This window comes from Dermacentor variabilis, chromosome 4, assembly GCF_050947875.1.
Source record: "Dermacentor variabilis isolate Ectoservices chromosome 4, ASM5094787v1, whole genome shotgun sequence".
NCBI classification, from domain to species: Eukaryota; Metazoa; Arthropoda; class Arachnida; order Ixodida; family Ixodidae; genus Dermacentor; species Dermacentor variabilis.
Window position 1 is genome coordinate 160,104,425 of NC_134571.1, and position 15,007 is coordinate 160,119,431.

Sequence of the window (15,007 nt, forward strand, 5' to 3'; positions counted from 1 at the left end):
TTATCATGAAAGGCATTGAATAACAAAATTTGCACATACGATCATGCCTAACACCGGCCATCCTCTCACCACTGTGCTTTTAAAGCAGTTGGCATCTCTAAGCCTTTTCTACGCATTTTCTGAGGCTAATGCCGCCAGCATTGCGATAGCAAAAAGACGACCGCCACATCCCAACTGCGTTTCAAAGAGCCGCCACACCGCAAGCGTCAAGCAAAGCACCGCAAGCCAACGCTGGGCCAGTGCTGTCAGATCGACGGTTCGTGCGCGAGAATCGGACCACTGGCACGCGACAGGAGGCGAAAAAGAGAACGACGTCCGAAGAAGCGAAGCTCGAGAGTTGTTTTTGATTCGCCCAGAATAAACCTGCTTTCATAGAAACGGCTGTCTACGACAGCCGTATATATATATATATATATATATATATATATATATTGTTGCACACGAGGTGTTTAATGCAGAACCAGATGAATCTGGTTGATAGGCGCGGTTGTTGAAGAGCGGTCTCTCGGAAGCTTGGCTAACGTCGTTCTCCTCTTTCGTTCATCTGGTTGTCTGCGCGGCAGGCGTGGTTCATGACAGCTTGTGACATTTCCCCGCCGGCAGACGAAGCCCGCCGGGCGAGTCAGTCATCTCGTGGGTTGTAATGTCTCAGACGCGTGACGTGTGTCACTTCAGCCTTGGCCGAGCATCGTCCACTGCTCGTGAGACGCGCAATGCGGTAGTTTACTTCGCTGAGGCGCTCCAGAATAACGTAAGGGCCGACGTAGTGGGCGAGAAACTTCTGGCACAAGCCACGCTTGCGCAACGGCGTCCAGAGCCACAGAAGGTCACCAGGATCGAAGTAAACGTGGTGGTGACGCCCGTCATAGCGTATCTTGGACCGGTCTTGCGATGCTAGGGCGCGTAGCCTAGCGAGACGTCGCGCTTCTTCTGCTCGACGTAGGATCTCATCAATTGATTTGTTGTAATGAGTGAAGTAGGGAAATATGGTGTCGAGGGTGTAGCGCGGCGGACGAGCATACAGAAGGAAAAATGGTGAGTAACCAGAGGTCTCGTGTCTCGCGGTATTGAAGGCATAGGTAGTGAAAGGCAAGATACTGTCCCAATTCTTGTGTGCTGAATCGACGTACATGGACAGCATGTTGGCAAACGTTCTGTTTGTGCGCTCGACCAGACCATTAGTTTGTGGATGGTAGGGCGTAGAATGGCGGAAGCTACATGAACACAGACGAAGGGTTTCTTCAACCACGTCCGCGGTAAACTGTCGCCCACGATCGCTGATTACTATGCGAGGAGGTCCATGTCGGAGTATAACGTTAGCCAGCAAGAAGATAGAAATTTCTGTAGGTGTGGCCGACGGCGATGCGGCGGTCTCACAATAGCGGGTAAGGTGATCTACGCAAACGATAACCCAACTATTACCCTTGGAGGATCATGGGAAAGGGCCCAGAAGATCTATACCATCTTGCTCAAAGGGGACGCTAGAAGGGGGAACTGGTTGAAGCAGGCCATGTGGCGCTTGTGGTGGACACTTGTAGCGCTGGCATTGAGAGCAGCTGGCGACGTACCATTCGATATCTTTCCGCATCTTAGGCCAGTAAAAACGTTCTTCAGCCCGGTAGAGTGTACGTGTGGAACCAAGATGACCGGAAGTTGGGTCATCGCGCATGGCGTGTAATACTTGGTGGCGAAGGTTCTTGGGGACAACTAAAAGGTGGCGTGCACCGGTGGTCGAGTAGCTCTTCTTATACAGCGCGCCACCATCACGTAGGCGAAAGCGACTGCCTGCAGGTGACTCCTGTGCTGCCGCGAAGAGCGGTTGTAAGCTCTCGTCCTTGTGCTGCTCGGATATGACGGTACCCATTTCCGGAAATTCCGGGGACACAAAAGCGATGTATTCATCAAAATTGTCCGCATCACATTCAATTGTTTGAAGTGGCATCCGAGAGAGACAATCAGCGTCAGCATGTCGCCGGCCACTTCTGTAGCAAATAACGAAATCGTATTCCTGTAGACGGAGGGCCCAGCGTGCTAGTCGTCCTGAGGGATCCCGCAGATTCACAAGCCAGCATAGCGAATGATGATCTGTTACCACAGTGAAGGGGTGCCCATAGAGATACGAACGAAACCGTTGCACGGCGAAGATGACCGCCAGATACTCTTGTTCGGTGACTGTGTAGTTGCGCTCGGAGCGGCTCAAGGACCGGCTACCGTAAGAGATCACGTGCTCACTGTCGCCAACACGCTGAAGTAGCACAGTACCGATGTCTACGCCGCTGGCATCGGTGTGAATCTCAGTTGGTGATGAAGGATCAAAGTGGCGAAGAATTGGTTGGGATGTCAACAGGAACTTGAGCTGGCGAAACGATGAGTCGCAATCTGCAGTCCACTCAAAGGGAACGCCTTTTTGGAGAAGGCGTGTAAGGGGATGAGCCATGACAGCAAACCGGGGAATGAATCGGCGAAAATAGGAGCACAAGCCCAAGAAACTTCTTAACTGCTTTACAGAGTTGGGTGCTCTGAATGCTTCTACGGCCGCAGTCTTTTGTGGATCTGGTCGGATGCATTCTTTAGCGACCAGATGGTCTAGCACAAGAGGTTGTCGTTCCCCAAAACGGCATTTTTTTAATTGAGCACAAGACCCGCTTTCTCCAAGCAGTTCAGTACCAAATCCAAACGTTTGTTGTGCTCACGAAACGTTCGACCGAAGATCACAACGTCATCTAAGTAGCACATGCAAACTTCCCATTTTAAGCCCCGTAATATCGTGTCCATGAACCTTTCGAACGTCCGTTAGTCCGCCGGGTGTTACAAATGCTGTTTTTTCTCTGTCATCTTTGTGTATAGGAATTTGCCAGTAACCTGACCGTAAATCGATTGAGGAAAAGTAAGATGCCGCAAAGAGACAGTCGATGGCGTCGTCAATTCGTGGGAGCGGATATACATCTTTCTTAGTAACGGCGTTTAGGCGACGGTAATCAACACAGAACCGCCACGTGCCGTCTTTCTTCACCAATATCACGGGGGCTGCCCAAGGACTAGATGATTCTCGAATGACGCCTTTGCATAGCATTTCTTGGACCTGATCGCTGATTATCTTGCGTTCTGACGGGGATACACGATAGGGTTTTTGTCGGATGGGCTGGGCGGCTCCTGTGTTGATGCGGTGATGAGTTCTGGACACAGGAATCGATGGTGGGCCATCGTGCTGCGCAAAGTCGAATACCGAGGTACGTTTCGTAAGCAGGGCCATCGAAACTCGACGCTCGTGATCGCTGAGGGACTTATCAACCATGGAAAGTATCTTCGAGCTCCCGGGGCTCGAGACACTGGTTGCTCCTCCATCGGGCAGCTCTCTAAGTACTGCCACCGATATGGGCGAGTCTTCCTGAAACGTGGCAATCTTTAGGCCTTGAGGTAGCACTGCCTCTTCAGTGGAACAGTTTAGCGCCCACAGCCCCAAGCATCCATTGGTCACTGAGACCACGCAGTGCGGAACTAACACGTTTTTCTTGAGGCAGTTCCGATGTACAGGTTCCACTGCAGCATCGAACGAGATAGGAGTCGGAGATGAACAGGCGGCGGCAACACGCATCGCGGATAAGGCGGGCACAACTGTATCCTCAGACACGCACAACACACTCTCCGGGCAAGCTTCACCTTCAAAGAGCACAGGTGAAACACTGGTGTCGACACTGAGTTCTCCCGTCCGGCAGTCAACATTCGTACCACACAATTGCAAAAGTCAATCCCCAGAATCACGTCATGCGAGGAGCGAGGAACAACAGTAAACTCTGCATTAAAAACTTTCCCACCCAAAGACACATCCACGTTACACACACCGACCGGGTATAATGATTCACCACTGACTCCTCAACAAAGCGTGTTCATGTAGTTAGCATGTCCGCGTGTTTGTCGTACCATACCAACGCCATGCCGGCCAAGAAGAAGACAACATTCCTAAGCTGACTGGCAGCGTTCCAGTTATTGTATTGGCTTGCCCTTTCATAATGGGTTAGCCACTCATCTACATCTTCCTCTGCCTTCGCCGAGAACGTGCGTGGCTCTCGGTAGTGCTGGATAGGGACTGGGCTCGCCGAGGCACTGCTGGTGAGAGTATTTTGCTCTGTGTCCATGATTGAGCGCGACGGTGAAAGTCCGGCGAGGCGACGGCTTCGGCGTAACTCTTGTGCTGGTGGCTCCGTTGTAGGTCGTGGGAGTTACCCCGCACCTCCACCAAATGTTGCACACGAGGTGTTTAATGCACAACTAGATGAATCTGGTCGATAGGCGCGGTTGTTGAAGAGCGGTCTCTCGGCAGCTTGGCTACCGTCGTTCTCCTCTTTCTTTCATCTGGTTGTCTGCGCGGCAGGCGTGGTTCATGACAGCTTGTGACATTGTACACGCGCGCACACACACACACACACACACACACACACACACACACACACACACACACACACACACACACTCACACTCACACACACACACACAAACGCATATATATATATATATATATATATATATATATATATATATATATATATATATATATTTATATATATATATATTCTAAAGGTGTTTATTTGGCAGAGCTCGGGAGCAGCGCCACGTCGACGGGCAGGGCAGTCACAGCTTCCAAGCACGAGAGCCGTTGCTGAGCAGGAGCGCTCGACCCACTAGCGTTTACAGCCAGTAGCGCTGAACCCACTAGCGTCTCTTCTACAATCTCTTCGCTACAACCACCCCCCGGGAGCGAGAAGGGAGCCGTCCGGCGACCTAAGAGCTCGTCACTATGAGCGGGTCGTAGTAAGGCTTTAAACGGTCGACATGGACAATGTCCCGTCAACGGCGGCGCATGTCTTCAGATGGCTCAACTGGTTCGATGACATAGTTTACAGGAGATGCGCGTTCGAGAACACGATAAGGGCCTTCATACTTAGGGACCAGTTTTGATGAGAGGCCAGGGGCAATTAAAGGGACTGAGAGCCACACGAGCGCTCCCGGATCGAAGGTGACCGTGGCAGTGGCGTCACCGCGAGTGCTCCTCCGGCGCTCTTGATCATCGGAAGTAAAGGCCCGTGCGAGGTCGCGGCACTCTTCTGCATGTCGGACCGTGTCAGAAATAGGGACGTACTCGGATGCATCCGGCCGGTACGGAAGAATGGTGTCGATGGTGTGCGAAGGGTGCCGACCATACAGCAAGAAATAGGGGGAAAATCCAGTGGTGCTCTGCGTAGCGGTATTATACGCGTAGGTGACGAATGGCAGAATGGAGTCCCAGTTCGTGTGGTCGGAGGCAACGTACATTGAAAGCATGTCGCCGAGCGTACGGTTGAAGCGTTCTGTGAGGCTATTCGTTTGAGGGTGGTACGCCGTAGTCGTACGATGAACAACGTGGCACTCTTTGAGAATCGCTTCAACTACCTCCGACAGGAAGACGCGTCCGCGATCGCAGAGCAATTCTTGGGGTGGGCCATGCCGCAGGATGAATCGGCGAAGCAGGAATGATGCAACATCGCGCGCTGTAGCTGCTGGGAGAGCGGCGGTTTCACCGTATCGGGTAAGGTGATCTACTGCCACAATGGCCCAGCGGTTACCAGCCGACGTCAGGGGAAGTGGTCCATACAAATCGATGCCAACGCGCCCGAACGGTTGGGTAGGGCAGGGTAGAGGCTGCAGGCCAGCTGGCGAGAGGTGGGGTGGAGATTTTCGGCGCTGGCAGTCGGGGCATGAATGAACAAACTTTTGAATGTAGTTGTACATTCCTCGCCAGTAGTAGCGTCGTCGGAGGAGCTGGTAGGTTTTGAAAAGTCCCGAATGCGCACACTGTGGATCAGAGTGGAACGATGCGCAGATTTCAGAACGCAGGGTTCGAGGTACAACTAATAACCACTGGCGGCCGTCAGAGGTGTAATTGCGTCGATGAAGCAGGTCGTCGCGAATGGCGAAATGGCGAGCTTGACGGCGCAGTGCACGAGTGGTTGGCTGCGATGACGGATCAGCAAGGCAGTCTATGATGGAGGCAATCCAGGGGTCCTTGCGCTGCTCAGAAGCGATGGTCCCAATGTCGACGGAAGAGACGTCAAGCTGGGATATTGCGCAGCAGGCATTGTCGTCCGGCAAGGGAGAACGTGAGAGGGCGTCAGCAGCAGCATGCTGGCGTCCGTTGCGGTACAGTACGCGGATATCGTAATCCTGTAAGCGAAGCGCCCAGCGGGCGAGACGGCCTGAGGGATCCTTCAATGACGACAGCCAGCATAGTGCATGGTGGTCCGTGACGACATCAAATTGGCGACCATACAAATAGGGCCGGAACTTGGTAAGCGCCCAGATGATCGCCAGACATTCTTTTTCCGTGACGGTGTAATTGGTCTCGGCTTGAGTAAGCATACGGCTGGCATATGCCACAACATATTCAGGAAACCCTTCTTTGCGCTGTGCTAAGACAGCGCCGAGGCCAACACCGCTGGCATCTGTGTGTACCTCAATAAGTGCCGTTGGATCGTAGTGGCGCAAAATGGGAGGAGACGTCAGCAAACGACAGAGCTTAGTGAACGCCTCGTCGCACTCGGACGACCACGAATGGAGAGGTCCGTTGCTGCCAAGGAGCTTCGTCAGGGGTGATATGACGGCGGCGAAATTGCGAATGAAGCGCCTGAAGTAGGAACACAAACCTACAAAACTGCGCAGTTCTTTGACGGACGTCGGTTTAGGAAATTCAGCTACGGCACGAAGTTTGGCTGGATCGGGGAGGATTCCATCCTTCAAGACGACATAACCTAGTATCATGAGCTGCCGCGCCGCAAAACGGCACTTCTTTAGGTTCAGTTGAAGGCCAGCGTTCGCTAAGCAAGTCAAAACATGCCGTAGGCGTTGAAGGTGCGTGGTGAAGTCAGAGGCAAAAACAACAACGTCGTCGAGATAACATAAGCACGTGTGCCACTTCAAACCGCGGAGGACTGTGTCCATCATGCGTTCAAAAGTTGCTGGCGCATTACAAAGTCCAAACGGCATGACGTTAAATTCGTAGAAGCCGTCGGGTGTGACAAAGGCTGTCTTCGGCCTATCGACGCCAGCCATGGGTACTTGCCAATAGCCGGAGCGTAAATCTAGAGATGAAAAGAATTCTGCTCCTTGTAGGCTATCGATGGCGTCATCAATTCGAGGCAGCGGGTATACATCTTTGCAAGTGATCTTGTTCAGGCGGCGATAGTCTACACAGAACCGTACCGAGCCATCTTTTTTCGTAACAAGGACGACAGGGGATGCCCATGGACTGTTCGAGGGTCGGATCACTTCGCGGCGAAGCATATCGTCCACTTGCTCATTAATCACACGACGTTCCGTGGCCGAGACGCGATATGGTCGTTGCCGCAATGGCGGTTGGGAGCCAGTGTCAATATGGTGCGTGACAGCAGACGCCCGGCCCAAGGAAGGTTGCTCGACATCAAAAGAAGAACGAAATTCTTCTAAGATGCGCAGAAGCTGCGAACGCTGAGGTGGGGTAAGGCCATCGGCAATAGATGAATCGAACACACCTGTGGGCAAAGGGTCGGACGTCGCGAGAGAACCGAGCGTGTTGTAACAGGTGCAGGACGTGTCTTCGGGAACATCCGTAATTTGTACGGCGTCGATCACTTCCACGTGGCCAAGACATTCGCCTTGAAGCAGCATCACAGGGTATGAGAAGGGGTTATAGACAAAAATAGCTGTGGAGCCCTGTTTGACGTTCACAGTCGCAAAAGGCAGCAGCAGACGTTTTCGAGTGTAAAAGCGGCCTGATGGAGAAAGTAGTGCGATGGCGTCAGAGAGGCTGCTGCAATGCATTGATACAATCACTGACGAGTTGGGAGGAACGTTGGTGTCGTGCCTGACGAGTAGTTTGTTTGCAAAAGATGCATTATCGGCAAGCGTCATATCTGAGATCGGCGACAGTTCTAGTTCGGCCCGTGCGCAATGAATGACGGCATCGTGGCGGGCGAGAAAGTCCCACCCCAGGATAACTTCGTGGGAGCACGAGGAAATCACAATAAATTCGACGGCGTATACAACGTCCTCGATGAGAACACGAGCGGTGCACGCCGCAATCGGGTGAATACGCTGTGCGCCTGCTGTGCGGAGGGCGAATCCAGCAATGGGCATCGTAACCTTTCGAAGGAAGCGACAAAGCTTTGCGTCCATAACTGATACAGCGGCTCCGGTATCCACGAGGGCATATGTGCGCACACCGTCAACTAACACGTCTATCACATTGGTCGGGCTACGTTGAGGACTTCCGCGTTTCGACGGCGTCGCAGCCCTTGCCTCATGGACTGCGACAATTAGTTTTCCTCATCCCGAGCTTCGGGACGAGGCCGCATCGGTGATGGGGAGCGTCGGCGTGGAGAAGTTGAGCGGCGGATGTTGGCGGACCGGCGGAATGGTGGTGACGCAGCCCGAGGTTCGTCGTCGTAATAAGGGCGCGGAGAACCCGCCATAGAACTTGGCCCATAAGGTGTAGCGCTAGGTGACTGCACGCGACTACAGTAGCGTGCGACGTAGCCTGCATAGCCGCACGCAAAACATATTGGTCGATTGTCCGCTGTACGCCACCGAGTCGTTGCGGCAGGTCCCATCCATGTGGAAGGACGCGTTGGACGTGGCGCCTGGTGAAGTGATTGCATAGCAGGCTGTTGTCGGGGCATAGCGAGGACTTCGGCGTACGTGAGAGGTCCCCGTTGAGGGAGTTGTTGAGGCTGGGTGACGACTTCCGCGTAGCTGAGTGGCACAGCCGTCGGGATCTGTTGGGGCCTGGCCATGACTTCGGCGTAGCTGTGAGGCGCAGCCGCAGGAACACGCTGGTGGTGCTCAGGTAAAACCTCGTGCAGTTCTTGCGCTATGACGCGGCGAAGCGGAGGCGCAAAACTTGGCGTAGGCGCGTGTACCGACTGCGGCTGTGCAAAATCCATCAACGAGAGTTGCCGGGCAACTTCCTCGCGGACGAACGCCTTCATTTCTGCGAGCAACGCTGCCTGAGTGGACATGGCAGCCAAACCAGCGAGGTGTTCGTCACGCGGTAGAGATCGACGGGTCAGTGACCGCTGCCTGCGGAGTTCTTCATAGCTCTGACACAGTGTGACAATTTCAGCCACAGAGCGGGGACTTTTGGCCAGCAACATGTTAAAGGCGTCGTCTTCTATGCCCTTCAGTATGTTTCGGATTCGATCAGACTCCGCCATGGTCGAATCGACTTTCCTGCATAGATCCAGGACATCTTCGATATAACTGGTGAATGTTTCGCCTGGCTGTTGAGCTCGTTCTCGCAAACGTTGCTCGGCACGCAGCTTGCGAACAGCAGGGCGACCAAATACATCGGCGAGGGAAGTCTTAAATTCCGACCATGTCTGGAACTCTGCTTGATGGTTGTTATACCACAGGCTGGCCACTCCAGCGAGGTAGAACAGAACATGGCTCAATTTGGCTGCTTCATCCCACTTGTTATGGTCGCCTACCCTGTCGTACGCCGTGAGCCATTCGTCCACGTCAGTGTCGTCCGCTCCAGTGTAGATAGGAGGGTCGCGATGACGAGGAACCCCGGGACACGCAGTGGGTGCAGGAGGAGGCGTTTGCTGGGAGGCGTCTTGGGGCATGGTAGATGGTAGGGTACGGGACCGGAGTTCCAGGATGATCGTCTGAGGTTACCCCGCACACTCCACCAATTCTAAAGGTGTTTATTTGGCAGAGCTCGGGAGCAGCGCAACGTCGACGGGCAGGGCAGTCACAGCTTCCAAGCACGAGAGCCGTTGCTGAGCAGGAGCGCTCGACCCACTAGCGTTTACAGCCAGTAGCGCTGAACCCACTAGCATCGCTTCTACAATCTCTTCGCTACAATATATATATATATATATATATATATATATATATATATATATATATATATATATATATATATATATACAGCGTAAACTAACTATCATACACCTAGATTTAAATATATGCAAATTCCTCGAGGCTGGATAGAACCAAGGTAGTGTTGTTTGCCGTCGCTTGCAGATACCCAGATTATTGAATAAAGGGAAAATGAGACATCCACCTGTTCGTAGCAATTGCTACAAAGGAAACCCATACGGGTTCCTCGAAAGAAAAGGCGAAACTACTACGTCAAACCCAGATTATTGTTTGCATTCCACCGAATTACGTAATTAGCCTTATTTATTTAATGAACTTCTCAAATATAACTAGATGAATAGTATGAATGAGAAAATTGTAGAGCAATATGAAAAACTCCTGACACAGCTTTCTGTTGCTGAACACGTGCTACATCAAAGCATTTTTTTCAGCATGAAAAAAGCTCACGCAAATACAAGAAAAGTGCCTAGAGCTGCCAGGCGCGCGGCAATTTTGCGTAAATTGCCATGGCCCTTGGAAAGTTACTGCGCTGCAGCAAAAAAAAAATGAACAGCAGCTCATCAATTGTGCGAACATATGGGGAAAAGCTCCGCCTCGGAGCGCCACGCCCAACTTAGCGCAAGTGATGAAGTCGCAAGATATCGCACCGTAAAGAGAAGGTGGGACGTGGAAAGAAAATGACGGCTGAGATGACGATGGCGTGACGATTCCGTTGTGATGAAGACAGCCGAAGTTCACCAGAAGAAGGCCAACTTCTGAGGACATGTATGGTATACTGTAAGTGAAAAGAAAAAAGCATTCCCTCTCTCTGCTCTACACTTTTAAGGAAGGGATCTTGTTATTCACGGTTCAACAGATGGCGAAAACTTTGTAGCGTGTTCAGATGGATTCGCACGAGGCTTACTCTACAAGTAACGCTTAGGAAATGGCACGACGCTGCTTACCTCCGCAGCGTGCAGATCGGTCAGCTTGTCGGAAAAATTATTACATATTAATGGCATATGAATTCGTGATCCTCTTGGTTGACGCTACGAAAAGCTCGAGATCAGTTTTTTTATTATGTAAGCGAGTCTTGTTTCTGCCTGCCGGTGGCTTGGAACTTAGCATTGGTGTTTGCTCGTGGGAGTGTAATTTGTGACTCCCACGAAAATAAATTACAGTTGCAAATCAAATATGGCCTCCGTCTTTCCTGTTGGTCTTTATTTTGCTGGTGCATTGTACCGCTATCATGGATTACCAATTAGCCCGGTCCAATACGTTACAGTACACCATCCCGTTTACGTGAATAATGCAGCCGTGTACAAATAACGGCCAGTGAACGTATCCCACCTTTCGCGTTACATGTCGAAACAAGGAAATTAGGCGGCCGGGTGCACTACCGAAGTGACAGACCCCGAACACTACCGGGCGCCGGGTTCGGGAGCGCCTGAACCCATATTTTTTTCTGTGGGTGCCGGCAGTGGGTTTCGAACTGTCTACCTACCTCTACCGTGGCGGACGCCCTTTACAGTAGGCCACGACTGCGGTATCCCTTTTATTTACTCCTATTGATAGCGAAACTAAACCGCCTTTTTCGCGGCACAAAGGAAGTTCGATTTCATCAAACTTTCATCAAAAAGAGAAAGAAGTGCCCAGAGCTCACTGGTGCTCTGGGCCTTTCGCTGTTATGCATTTTTTTACCTTCTTGCCATTTTCGTGAGAGTCATTTCATCAAGGATGAGCAAGATGTTCCCACGATCACTTGAACAAGGCCAGTCGTGTACTTCATCACTCATTTTTGGACTACGTCCCTCTGGAAGGTCGGACCAGCTCGATTCCTGGGAGAGCTCAATGCCAGAAGCCATGGACACTGACAGCGAGTACACCGTAGTCATGGGCTGCCATATGAAGAAGATGCGCCGTATGTCGACTGAGGCGACTTCATCGCATCAGAGTGAGCAAGAATCCTTCATGGTTTCTTACGTGCCGCTCTCGACGTCACACAGCATGAACTGCCTCAGCAGGCAGTTTCTAACCGAATATTTTGAAAGTGTGGCCCCTGGGCAAATAAAAGAGATCACGATCAACGCTCGCAAGAACATCTTGACAATAGATGTGAAAAATTCCGCAATACTTGAAAAGTTGAAGGCCATTCCACAGTTAAGCGCAATCCCCGTCCGCCCCTTTATTACTTACGGGAAGGAGACAACAACTGGAGTGATTTCCGACGTGGAGCTTCAAATCAAGCATACGGACCTCAAGAGTCTTTTGAAGTCATCGGTGCGCATTCTTGAGATTCACCGCTTGGGGCACTCCCGATGTATCAAGTTAACATTTGCTTCTTCGACATTACCAGCGTCAGTCAAAGTGGGCTACGTTACACACCGAGTACGACCATTCGTTCCGAGGCCTATTGAGTGCCGGAAATGTCACAAGATAGGACACGCGAGCGCTGTTTGTAGAAGCAAAGCCACCTGCTCGCGTTGCGGTGGAGAGCATGATACCACCAGCTGTGAGGCGTCCTCATTTAAATGTCCCAACTGTACGGACTCTCACGAAGCGACTTCGAAGGAATACCCGAAGATGAAACAAGAGGTTCGTATTCTACGAAAAATGGCATGAGACCAATCTTCTCGTAAAGAGGCTGCTCAATCTGTTCGCCAAAGTGACCAACGCTCCCGACAGAAGCATCACAAAACCATTTCAGGAGAACTACAGAGCGTGGCACAGGTACCACGACCACCTTTGCCTCTGCGTGCATCGAGGACGGTAACGGCGTCTATTGATAATTCAAGGTCGACGAGAGTACGCGGCAAACATTCACCTCCAACGGCTGATACAGACACTCAATGGCTTTTGCTGCCCTCTAGGCCCACGGCCATGCCAGTGGGCACTAGTGGTCCTCTGCGCCATGAAGCCAAGAATTATAAGGCCAATGAAACCGGTGACACTACGGGCAAGCAAGGAGATAAACACAATGAGAAGGAGAGTGTACAAAGGTACTGAAGCACCTAGTAGAGTCAATGCGTGTGATTCTCGGTCGTCTCGAGACTCCGGCCGCTAAAAGTGCCCTACAAGTGCTCGCCGTGCTAGAGCCGCTTATCGCAGCTCTTGATATGCTATATTTTGTTTGGCGCTTCTGCTGTTCACGCAGGGGAGGCCCACACACCAGCTTCGTCCTGGCGCCTCTATTTTGAAGTTCGCTTGAATTGGTGATTGGTGAATTGGTCGAAAAATGGCAAGAGACCAATGATCACGCAAAGAGGCTGCTCTATCTGTTCGCCAAAGTGACCAACGTTCGCGACAGAAGCATCACAAAACCATTTCAGGAGAACTACCTAGCGTGGCACAGGTACCACAATCACCTCTGCCTGTGCGTGCATCGAGGACGGCAACGGCGTCTATGGATAATTCAAGGTCGACGAGAGCACGCGGCAAACATCAAACTATGAACACCACTGCGTCCCGACGGACCGAGGCCGCGAGACAACTTGGCATTTTAGCACGCATGATCTCCTTAGCAGAGTGGAACACCGCACATACAAGGTACACAAGACTGCACAGACTAAACCCGTCACATCAACTCAGACCCCCAGCCGGTCTACACCGATGTGAAGCGTCTTTTCTGTGTCGGCTATGGCTTGGAGTAGCCTTCACGAATGCCTACTCAGCACTAATTGGAATGGCTGATAGTCCTGCATGTGATGTTTGGGGATGCGAGGAGAACATTGAGCACTTGTTGTGCCATTGTCCTCAATTTCAAGCGCACAGACAATCTTTGTCCAACCCATTGAGGAAACTAGATGATCGTCCTCTGAGTGAACAGACGTTACTGGAGAACCGTCCCGACCGATGATTGGCTCAGAAAGCAGTGAAGGCACTTTTATGCTTTCTCAGAACTGCTGGTTTGCGCGAGCGTCTTTGACTCAAGTGCTGTCCGTACACGTATCTACACCTTCTCTCTCCCTTCTCTCTCTTCCCCTTCTCCCTTGGATGACATTTGTTAATGTTTATCATCAGAGTGTTGAACTTGCTTTCACCTTTGTGCATCCCTCTTGCTATGTCATCGTCATCCCTCATCACACCCGTTCCCCCTCCCCGTTCCCCCTCCCCCTGTGCAGAGTAGCAGGGTAGAGGGCCTTAGCTCAGGCCGACCTCTCTGCCTACTTTCAATTAAGTTATCTCTCTCTCATCAATTGTTTCATACAACACTGACTGCCATCCTGCCAATAGGATTGTGCCCTCGTATTTATTAAGTCCAATGCAAAATGCCCTTATACTATTACGGAAATTACTTAAAGGGAGAGAAATTGTGACAAACATTAAGGTCGAGAAAAATTTCGACACTTGCTTCACCAGCACCCCAGACGATCGTGTCACGTAATTCAAACGTGCGATGTTACACGTTTAATTTTATGTACGTGTAAGTTACATGCACATAAAATGGAATGAAGTAGAAGTAAAAGACTAGTCGCGATGCTTCTTTACTCTTCAAGGTAATAGTTCCCCGTAATTCAGAGAACACAAAAAAAGGTCACTGTTTCGGCAGGAAGGTGAAACATAGACTGCCATAGCAAATTAGTAGACAACTATACGAAGCAAGGATAGCAGCTTTATCGGCCGCATAAACGAGTAGACATTCGCTTACTAATTATATTAAGAAACCTGGAGCCACGCATGCGCATGCAAACAGAGACACATCTCACTCGCAAAGCTTGGACGCTCGCTGTCGAAACGCTGGCGTGAGGAAGAGTGGAAGCAGCCGGGAGCGAACTGACCTTCGTGCGACATCGCGCTTCAACACGAACCAAGGGGCGAGAACACAGAACACACAAATCTAGATGAGCCCTCGGTGCACCTAAACACTGTACTCATCGCATACCGCTTTCAAGATATGGGCTCGCGTGGCCGCAATCAGCCGCGTGATACCCAGCCGCCACCGGAGAAGGACCCATCGGGCCTGTTGCCTTGCGTGCGGTCGAAGGCGGCATGCTTCCTCCACGCCTTCATCCCTGGAGAGCGATATCAAGCCGCCATAGTCGGATGATCCTCGCATGCTTTCACTGGCACCTACAGCCTCTGAGGTTCGGCTCAGGTGTTATCGCACTTCTACTTTATACACAACATCACGGCCACG